Raw genomic sequence first — 12,257 nt, 5'->3', positions numbered from 1 at the left:
CATACAGTAAGAACATCAAAAGGAGCTTAATTTGAAGTGTTTGGATGAATTGATCCAATTTTGGATTGACCTTCCCAGTTGACACCGCTGTCTAACTGAATGTGTAGATACATTGTTTAGCTGTCATCGAAAATAGTAATCATAGCTCTTTCATTTCTCTGGAAATTAGAATGGTAGTTTATGGAAAGTGATTTTTATATATTACAAAGCAGGCGATTTTCAGAGAGTTTTAATAATGAAACGTAAGTTCAAAAATGTAAGAGCTAAAGACAATTTGAACGATAAATGTAGCATAATTTGAAAGTCATTTTTAAGAAGATCATTAACTTAGTTAGGAAATAAAATAGTCTCAATTTAATGATATGCGGGTATTATGAAAAAGGAATATTTTCTCTGCCAGGGGTTTACTCATTCTTTCATATTCAGGGTGAGGCAAAATACCATAAAAGTAGTTGTGGCTCCATGCAGCTTTCTCGAAGTGACCCATAAATAATATATAAACAGTGACGGTAAAAAAACTATAATTATTTTAAAATACAAACCTATCACATTTTTTAGGCCATAACATCATTTTCTGACTTTAAAAACCAAAACATTTGAGAATATCATTAAAAACCCAAAAAGTTAAAGATGTGCATGTGAAACCTCCTCGGTTTAATTACGTACATCTGCTTTAAGTAGGAATTGAGGCAGGTTTGCCAATTTTAAACTAGTACTAGATTGATTCAGTAAAACAAAGTAGTATTAAGAAAACAAATAAAAATAGTGAATCTGGACTATAATGGAATCATAAACCAATTACTAGTAACTTGAAGCTTGAAATAACATGAGAAGTACAAGAATAGCTGTATCGTCTATGTTGCTTTTAATTTATGTGTATGTATATTTATACAATATAATTGAATGGTATAAAGTAAGGAATCTGTGGTGTAATGGTAGCACATTCACCCGGCAAGTCAGAGATCCGTATTCGAGTCCCGGCGGAGCAAGTTCATTTTGTGATTCAATGTTTATTGAAAAAATTAAATAAGGCTATTGCCATTTATACAAATTTAATTTATATATATATATATATATATATATATATATATATATATATATATATACACACACACACGGGTTGGCTTGATGTAAGTCAACTTAACTGTATAACACTCAACAGTGTAAAACTAGATCATTCTAGTTCTCATCAATATTTAAATCACGTTAATTGTAATTATTTTTAAAATGGTGAGCTTTCATCTCTATAGATTTATAGCGTTTGAAATATTAACATCACACATGTTGTCTATGTATTTCTGAATTAGAGAGTCAATCAGGTGATAAAATAATTTTTTAACAAATTGTAAAAAAATTTTTAAAATAAATTCATTTAATTTTTATCTTAGTTACAAATATAATGGATTAGTTCAACTTTGTTTGTTGCAAATAGCAATTAATTATTAAATATGTGATTATTTTAATTCAAGTCGTCATAATATTTAAAAGCACAGTTTTATTATATAATTAATATTAAAATCTTTCAATTAAGTTCAGCTCGTTATCTAATGCACAGTTAGAAAAGCAATCTTCCTCCTGAGGTGAAAATAGTAAAATAAATCACCCAATAAATGTTATGAAGAAACTATTTGTTTTCAAAAACATTTAAATGAAATTTAATCAACTTTGTATAGAACGTATGATAAAATTTTAATTAAGAAAACCGTTGACACATACTGTTAACGTTGTAGAAATACTCTCCGAAGTACCACTTCCTATGTTCCCCAATACTCTCTTATATACCATTGCCCATGTTATGCTTCATACTCTCTTAAGTTCCATTTCCTAGATTAGTTTTATTAGTCTTGGTACTTTCTTAAGTACTGTTTCCTCCGTTAGGCTTGTCACTATTTTAATACTATTCTCTACGATAGGCTCATTCGTCTCCTAAGGACTATATGGCCTCGGTTATTCTTTTTGTATGTGTATGAGTTACATACGAAGTCTACAAGTTTAGTGGTCTGAGCGTGAGTGTGTGACTTTAATGGTTTAATGTTGACAACGGTAGACGCCTTAGTGCTTGCTGGATGTTTAGAGTATGGTGTTCAAGAACTCTCAGTATACAGCTGCAGTGAACGTGTTCAGATGAAAATGTGTTTTCTATAATTACAAGTTCTTCTTAAACTATCTCAGGTATTTGACGCTTTATACGTCCCGTGCAAGTCTTATCATGGACATTCAAATTTAACAAGCCTAATAACGATTGTGTGAAGATTGTGTCATATTTAGATTGTTCGTACCGAGTTGATTAAATATGTCAATACCCTATTGCTGATATACATGTGCAAAAGTATGAAAATTATGAAATAAAAAATTGAGATAGTGTTAAGTTTAGTTCGGTCGTTCTTCCTTATTGTATTGCCTACTTCCCGGGCTCCAGAAATTACGATTTAAAAAAACAAACAGTGGGCATAACGTGTTATATGTTATGTGCCACACTGACAGAAACTCATTACAATACAGAACAATAACCCTCTTTTACCAAAATACCCCCTCCCCTGCCCACAGACGTCAGTGACAGCTCCAGCCATGCGGGTGAGACCGCAACGTCTTATCTTGGCCTGGAACAATACAACATCTCAACTGCAGCCGCCACTTACTTGGGCAGGGCCTTGGATTTTAGATTTGGGCTTAGTGTGCTGTCATGTACATAGACGTAATGTTCTGTACACCAGAAATGAACGTCTTGTACAGATTTTGAGATTAATACAAAAAGCGTTTCTGAGAAGTACGTTGTTCCAAATAAATAACACTTAACTACCGAATAGGTTTGCTGACAGTGTGGTTGTAGATGTTTTGGTCTTTCCATCCGTTTAGGATGTTACGGCAAAATAACTTGAATAAAAAAACCTGTTTTAATAATCAACGAGTATAATGATACATTGTATTTCTACTTCAACTCACTATTGTTAGATTAACGAACAGCATGGTATGAACGTTTTTGCTAATGTACATTGAACAACATTTTTTGTAGTTGTTGGACCCCCTTACAATATCTTAAACAAATTAAAAAGAGACCCACTATTTTCGTTTTCAAAATTTCAATACGATCACTCTAGCGCCGAATAAATAATGTCGTTAAGTTCCAATTATTTTTAATTCTTAATCTTTAAAACAACTTTAAAAGCTTGAAATCAATTCATGTCTGTTTCAGGAAAAATTAGAAACTGTGTACAACACAGTTTTTCAAAAGTGAGCTTCTCGTGCTCATAAGGACTCATCAGCCCATCAGCAGATCGTTCTTCTAGAAGTATGAGACAACAGTGTGGAATCGTAAGTGCTCCTCACAAACAGCTGTCGTACACTATTTTAACACATACTTAAACACATACACTATGTTAGAGATTTGTCATAGACTGCTATAACTCAAACTTAAAAGCATACACTATTTTATTAAGACGAAGATATTACATTTTTGACATAATAATAATTTAAATTTGTTGATTAATTACATTTGTCAATATCGGATGATACGTACGTAATATATTATTTTACTAATATTATAAATAATAAATTTGGTCAATTACCAGAATAAAATACGCTAAAACCTTTTGATCACATGTGTAGTTTAAATTCAATTTTGTCAATATTTACTTTTGTGCTTGTCTTCAGTAACAAAGAAATAATTTGTAAATAATTTTTGACAATTATATTTTTAGTAATTTTAATTTTCCATAAAATTTATAACATATGAAAATACTTGGTATGACATTACAAAAGTTCAAGTTCCTAACATACAACAGAATTGTATAAACTTTATAATATTTAAGTCGTTATTCTTACCACATCAAGGTTATCAACATTGTTTCAGCTTTGCTTATATTTCAGGTTTTAACACTTCACTTATATGTCCTAAATTTAAGGTTTTTACACTTTGCTCTTCTTATATGTCCCAGTAAGGAAGTGAAGACTCACTGATATCACAAATAGATGTGTCTCTTGTAGAAAATGTATAATCATTACTAATGTCGATCTATTGTTTTAACGTTTTTCACGTTGTATTGTGTTGTACTGTTTTGATGTCCAGTTTTATTGTACAAAACTAGTGGGAGGGATATGCACTGTTAATGGCCATGGTTTAATAATAAACAATAATGCTGAAATAATAGTATTTTTTTCTTTGTATTATGAGTTATGTATGAAATGTTTTATTGTTGGTTGATAGGGAAATGTATGTGTGGGTGTAGGAAATTGTACAATGGATAGTATTTGTTTAAAATAGATGTAGACATGATGAGGATTATAATTTATAATTTATTTTATATAATTAGTGTATGTGTGATTTATCTGTTTATCTTGCAAGTATGAATCTGAATGAATTTTGTTGGAAAGAGGGTTTTAGGATTATGTTATAATATTTGGAAATGTATAATTGTTGTTCTATCACTGCTAGTTCTTTTATTTCTATGAATTATGTAAATGCCTCAAAACAGGCTTTGACTTAGAGGCCAATACTTTGTTTCTCAGTATATGTATGTATGTATGTGTGGCATGAATGTTAATGTGTCAAGGTCAGCCAGTACTGATATACTCTGTAATCGCGTGCTATGCAGAAGATTATTTTGCTATGTATATGCTTTGCAGTTATATTTGTTGTATATTTCTATTGAATATGTTGTAATGTGTGCATATTTATGAGAAATAAAGTTTATTCTATTCTATACGTTTGACAAATTAGCATTGAAAAGTTAAATCAGAATTCAGATTAATTTCACAAAGGAAGTGACTTGTAATTAATGTTTTAATAACATTCCACAAAATCAATAATCTTCATCGAGAAGCAACGAGTTAATAATTTCCATATGATGAATACTCAGCATACTAGTAATAAGTTGTATACTAGTAGTAGTAGTGAAATACTTTTATTCATTGGGCTTTACGAAAACAATAGGAGAGTATTGAACTTCTCTCTGGGTGGCGATGGTTCATCAACCAGTGAATTAATTGATTGAATATTTTGAACAAGTTGTTAAAGTTAAAGTGAGTGGTCTAATCACTAAATTGGATGGTTTGTTGCCAAAGAGAAGAGTTGGTAAGTACTCCAAATTAACGGCTATCAAAAGGATCTCATCGGTTTGCATGGCAACATGATATCTGTCAGAGGATCGCTTTGAAGTCCGTTAATCGAATCAATTAGAGCTACCTGTGATGAGCTAGCCTGCAAGCCTATATTGCCTCTATTGCTCCTCCACCACCCCTTCCTTGTATTAAGGTAGACATAATACACAAAACAAACGTGAAATAAAGTTATGGTGCACATAATGGTATCATTTGTATGGAATTACTCTTTTTGACTGATTAATATGTATTACTTTTTAATAACACCTCAAATAAATTGTCACTCAATCACAATGTCATGTATATGTTAATTTCTTGAACAAGAAATTCAAACTCAAATTCCAATTACGAGTACTAACTGGTCAAAAAGTAGTACTTTTCATTCTTTTATCATTAAAAAATATACTGAAGTATTATAAAGAACTGTTTTATGTTTTAAAATAAATATTTATAAATTAAAGAAGCATACAATAAATTGATTAAATGAGCAAAAATATCATGTTTGGTAGATAGAAACTCTTAAACACTTCTTCACAATTCAATAATTTGACTTTTGATGTAGTCATTTGATACCACATATTATTTTACATTATAATTCAATTGTTTCAAAATTTTAATTCATTTATCAAGACATACATTTTTGGAAAATGATATAATTATAATACTAGTAAAAAATAACATTTAAATTTGTATGGTATCCAATAAAATAAGACAGGCGTTAAATCTGTATTAATATCATGTTTAAAATACTATGGTTTATAAGACTCCACGATGTAGGGCCGATTTAGTAAACTAAACAAGTAAGATTTCTGAAACAGGAGATAAAGACACTGAGTGTGTTCTGGAGTTACGCACGAAAGAAGTAACTGTTGCAGCACAGCAAATCTTAATCTACGGCAGTAGCCTACTAGTCCAAACTATAATTAAATAGTTGTTGCTGCATTTGCTACTGATCATTGGATTATTGATTAGTGCTACTTACAGAGACAAAGTTTGTCTTAGTTCAAGAACCCATTCTGCTCACTTCAATCAAATTCCCATCAATATATGTATTTGAATATATTAACTTAACTAGGTTTGTAATTAGTTAATTTACCATTATTCATAATATAGTATTTAAGTGTGGTTATCTCTAATGTTATAGTTACTACAAATTTGTAAGTACACTAATAACAAGCTAAGGAAGAATAATAACAGACGACAGAAAGGAGAGCAAGAGGACCTTGACGGAACTGTTAATGTAATGAAAGGGCCGGTACCTACGGCGAGAGACACTTTCTCCAATTGGTCTGAACATTTCCTCCTTGAGTAGGTCCAAATGGATGTATTGACTGTATATACCTTTTACAAACACAGAATTAATGTTTTAGAATTTAACAGGTGATGCAGAAACATACACAGAAGTTCTTTATTGGTCTCTTTTATACTAAAAAGTTCATCAGGGTGATTTTATACTCCAAAAATGTTTGTTCTTATAACACTAGACTTTATCTTATAAATAAAGAACATATTATTTCTCCGTTCGGCTTTATCCACTCTACTGTACTACCTTAACTGTGGTCAAACAAATATGTTTGGGAAATAATACGATACAAGTATTAGTAATTGAAAAAGAAACAATTGATTCAAATCAAAAATCCAGCAGGAAAATTTTAACTTTTAAAGACCGTATTTGCAAATTAGATCTTTTTTACAGATTATTACTGATTTATTATTACAAACGCACAATATGCAAAGGGCATATGGCCCTTTTCAAAATTGCATACAAAAACAAATATTTACACTCAAGAAAACTATATAACCTTATAGAATATTTCTATATTCTACGTATAGAAAATCCTGACGGTATCATGTACAAATATTTTTAAATGAACGAAGTATTCAACAAAGAAGTGTAATCACCAGTCACGAAAACCTCTTTAAAGTGCGCAAAAGACGTAAAACTGCAAAAATTTATCCCAAAATAAATTGCAGGTTTACTAGAGATATAAAATGGTATTACAAATGAAAATTGTATTAACACTATTGATTAACATTGTACCAAATATATACATTTCAGTGTCGAGACTGAATTATTATTATTGTCAGATGAAACCGGGAACATTTAGTAATAAAGACATAAAATGAGGTATTGATGTATTGTGCTATCAGACACAGGGGACAGAGTAAGATGACATGACTATTGTTTAATGACAGCCTGAGATTGACATATCACTGTTATGTATCGCTTCATTATCAGTTACGGATCATTGATAATGCGCAACATTGTATTCTGAAACGAGAAAACAAATTAAAATCAACATAACAGTGAAATAATGGTTGCGGAATGTAAAACAATTATATCTCTACAATGCTAAATTTGAGTTTGTTGTAACTGTTCCTCACAAACCACATGAGTAGAGGCATGCAATGTAACGCCGATTTTATATCTTTGTTTATATAATTATACTTTTGGGTAAAAAACTATTAATTTTTAATGTATTAATTTCATATTAAGCCATTTTTTACTATACTAATTTACTATACTAATACTATATTTAAATATACTAATTTTTATTTTTTCAGTAAAAGTAGTAAGCTCGAATAGTGTCCAGATGCACAGAATCGATTGTCAGGATTTTTTTTCTCTGCAAAGAGTTCTTCCAGCTTCCTTTTAGAGCTTGCTTTTTTCACAACTTGTTTTCAGACTTGTCACTTCTATGTGTAACAATAGATTTCAATATTTCAGCACGTTTCCACTCCACGTGTAGGTCTAGTTGTTCTAAAACTAACAATAGAACATTCCCTATGTTAAATATTGGCTAGAGCATCGTACGTCCCTGAGTTTTAACGATTCCAAAAAAACTATAACACGTGTTTGCACATATACCATTCTTAGTAATTATTATTTATGTAATCAATTATTTTTTTGAAAAGAGTATGAATAATAGAAAATCTATTATCTAAGAGATAATTGTAAATGAATATTTTACAATTACACATAACAAGCACAAGTACCTAGTTTGCTTTCATCTAAGTTTTCTGGTTTACTCAGTTTCAAATTAATTTTGAACCCAATCAACTTTTTGAAACATTTCGGCATCGCTTTGGAGATCCATTTTTTGGGACCTTAAACTAATGTGAACCGCCATTAAATTAATTTATGTTCAATAAAAACACTCTTGAACACACAGATCCAAACAGGTGAACGTAAACTTTTACTTCCCAGCTCTATAAATCATGTTTATTCAAAAGAACCACTTAACAATTCTTACATAAATTTACAAATCTTAAGTTATTTTACGTGCAATCGAATTTTATCTAACAATATAAGAGTATTAATTCCCGATCTCGTATACAATACCGAATATACGAATGTGTATTTGACAGCTTTTGAAGTATCAAAGGTATCAAAGTATTGAATATCGTACAGCAATCACTGAGCGAGTACTGCCTGTGACTGTTGGTAGACTCAAAGCCACGTCCAGCGGTTCATAAGCTCTGACAAAGCGCGTTTCATGTGTCATGAGCGAGAGCCAGAGAACAGGCAGGATGAGCTTTTTCATATTTGTACCATGTCAAATTTAGTGTCGGCACATGGTATTGATAACTTGCCAATACTTCATGACTAACAGAATTTAAACTTATGCATATTTTATGATCATTAAATAGGTTAAATAGAAGCTCAAAATCAAGAGTGATCAAAAATCACTCATTGTTTACCTTCGTCTATTATGTCGTTTAAATGTTTTGATGGATTTGGTGTTATCTTGTAATTTTACTTTCTGGTATTTCTTTTTAGTACTAACATTTTTTATGAACTTTGGTGATACATTAGGGGACGTAGGTGCTCCTAAAGCTGATGTTTGAACACTATCTTGAACCATTTAAGATCCTGTGGTAGCTTCCAAAAGCACCTAGAGCCCAAATTATGTGGAAGACCAGCAGCCAGTTCGGAGCCATATGGCGTCTATCGGGGGTCAAGTCTAAAGCGCGTGTTATTGCCTTGTAGACGTCTTTCATCAAGAACAGTTGTACTATTAAATTTAGCAAAAATTATAACTTCATATATGTACAATGATAGTAATGTAAGAATATTTTGTTCCTTAAACGCAGGCCTACACGACTGCTTCTTACAAGAACACAAACTGTGGGCTTTTGAAGGACGAAAATACGTTTCATCAATTTCTGAGTGGCAGAACTCTATACCGTGTGAGTATAACCCATATCTCAGGTAAGATTAAATCGTAGCGAAATAAATAGTTTTTATGTCTAAATATCGCGAAGCGTTGTAAAAAGTTGTTGATGGCAGAGATTGGCAAACCTGATTAACGTGCAGTCGCCAGCTAAGATCATCATCAAAGCTTATTCCAAGATATTTTATGGCTTGTTTGTTTGTGTATAATAATCTTCAATTATAATGGCGAGACAGTCATTATTTTGGTTCAATTTTGCAAGATCAATAAATATAATCTTATCAAAATGTTGGTGGAAATTAAAACTTTTTATTTTATTAACTATTTAACTCAAAAGTTTTAAGGAGTGCATCAGAAAAACTAATTTCAATATCTTCTGCGTACATAACTAATTATGAGTAGAATCGAAAGTCCTATATCGTTTGTATAAAGAAAGTATAACATATAAATCATGCTTTCACAGAGTTGTCTGACATGTTAAGTGTCATTTTTGTTGTTTTAATATAAGCATTTAACAGTAAACAAACAACTATATCACCTAAAATAAACACTGTTGTTGACTTTCAGGACGCACATATTTTTTCTAATTTAAAACTTACTGCAATTGAACTGTCTGAAGGAATAAAGAGGAAGAAATATATCGAGCACTGAGACATGCCGATATTGCAGTGGTGGTGACAGACAAGCCAATATCAATATAAGGACACCGGCAGCTGTGTGTGGCATATGCAATGTACAGTATCTCTTGAGTGGTTATACAACGGTTGATCCGTTATCATAATAACATTTAACTTGCTATTTTAACATTTAACAATGCGTCTTTAACAATTTATTTAATATACATTGGTATTATTAAGTGGGCTATACTTATTTATAACACAGGAGATATTAATTTTTCTATGTTTATTATTGACTATGAATAATTTTAAATTATAAAATAATAATTTATGATGAAAAACTACGTGTTTCGGATTGGAATATATCCTCTTTTTAAAGCACCAAAGAATATTGAGACTTTTGTGAGTACGCTTAACCTTATGTTTGAAGAAGACAACAAATTCCGATCCGCGATACATAGTTTTATTTTTAAACATATAACAGCTTCAAAGGTCTAAAATCCTATTATCCTTTCAGAGGAGACATTTTTTCTTCTTTGAAAGTTACACTGAAGCTATTAGGACTAATGTGAAAGACTTCGTTACAAATAATAAATTATTCTAGTATACAGCGGATGATATATGTTGCTTGGAGTGTAATTTAAAATAAAGACTTTTATTACATTTTTACATACGCGTGTACCTTTAGGTAGCAATAACTAATATGTTTTTTTATGGATAAATACTTGTACCATACGTCTATCTTTTACTTAGAAAACATAGAAACAAAAGGCTGAGGGGGAAATGAGCAGAAAAGAACAGGGTTATAGGACTCACGCCGATACCTACAATACTATAACCGAATCTCACACATCGACAGACTACCTGTCATTAGAAAAAAAACACCTAACACACTCTAGTCTTCCTTTCGCTGTAGTTAATGACACTTACGGCTGCATCGGAAAATCCTAAGGAACCGATTAGTTATGTCCAAATTAAACAAAGTGAATACCTAAACTACGAGAATAAATATGAATTGACGTACTAGTTTTAAGAAATATTGGAGAAGCTCCCCTCACACTATTTTATTAACGTACACAGGAGTTTACAGAGGATCAGCAATAATCCTGTAGGAGACTGACAGCCCAATATCTGATACACCGGCTGCAGTGGACGACACCCCTTTCATTCCCTACCCTCGCCCACGTGTACGTCACACGTCATCTTGATAGACTTCCCCCACCCTCGCCAGATTAAGAAACGACTTCTAGGAGTTAAAGGATTATTTTGTCGGTGGATTAGCCCGTTGTAGGTTATTATTTCTTCATTTAACTTCAATATTGCTGTCTGTGGCTAAAAAAGGGAGTAAATATTGATCCTGAATGGCAAATATAACTGGCTTATATAAGGTTCTGGCTTCCAAAGAAAACATTATACCTAAATCATAAGATTTTATTTTAACTTTGAAAAGCCGGAATACTTAGAAATGCAATGGTTAATGGGACAAAGCAGAGTGCTACTGAGAACTTAGATTATCACCTGGAAGCTAACCGAGGTTATAGAAACAACAAATTGTTTGTGAGATAGGAACTTATATATCTAGGCTACATCATATATCTACATGCAGCTTTAAAATCAATTTTGCAATGACATATTACAGCTATGACATAAATGACCAGCTGGATAGTTCCAAATTTTATTCTTGTATATATGTTTAAACATGTAGTATACATTATATGTGAGCGGGGAAAATCCATCTGTAGAAAAAACGAGTGTGATTTGTGTCCTACTTTGCAAAGGGCGTTCGTTCTATTTATAACTGCTTATGCTAAACGTTTTGGGGGATAATGGTTAGAACCCAATAGTAAATTATCCTCGATCATTCCGGAAATCAAACCGTAATACAAGAATATGATTCCAACACGTTATAGCCTCAGAACATGTGTAAAGTTCAATCCCAAAGTACCCAGATTAGGATGTCATCATCACTCAAAGTCAAACTGAGTAAAACATATGTACCCTTTGTAATCAATTATTAATTTAAATTAATAAAGGCTGTTTAAAGCTAACTAACAGCTAAATAATCAATAAACCATTTTTTTGGGTCATATTTATTGTCTGTCATATTTATGCATTTTGAATTTCAAGTGTATGTTCAATATTTTACTGACTACGTTATCAAGTTCTTCGAATATAACTAATGTGCCAGTGATACAAGAGAATAACAAATGCTCAGGAATTAGTTCCTAATGACACTAAAAGTAGTAATGATACATTTTATAGGGTCACTATTAATTAGCTTAGTCAAAATAGATACGAAGCAATTTAATCCCAAACTTCTTTATCATTATCAAGGACCCAACAGGGGTCCTATAACCGTGTAATTGTC

Source organism: Homalodisca vitripennis, chromosome 1 (genome assembly GCF_021130785.1).
Source record: "Homalodisca vitripennis isolate AUS2020 chromosome 1, UT_GWSS_2.1, whole genome shotgun sequence".
NCBI classification, from domain to species: Eukaryota; Metazoa; Arthropoda; class Insecta; order Hemiptera; family Cicadellidae; genus Homalodisca; species Homalodisca vitripennis.
This window is presented reverse-complemented; position numbering follows the sequence as displayed.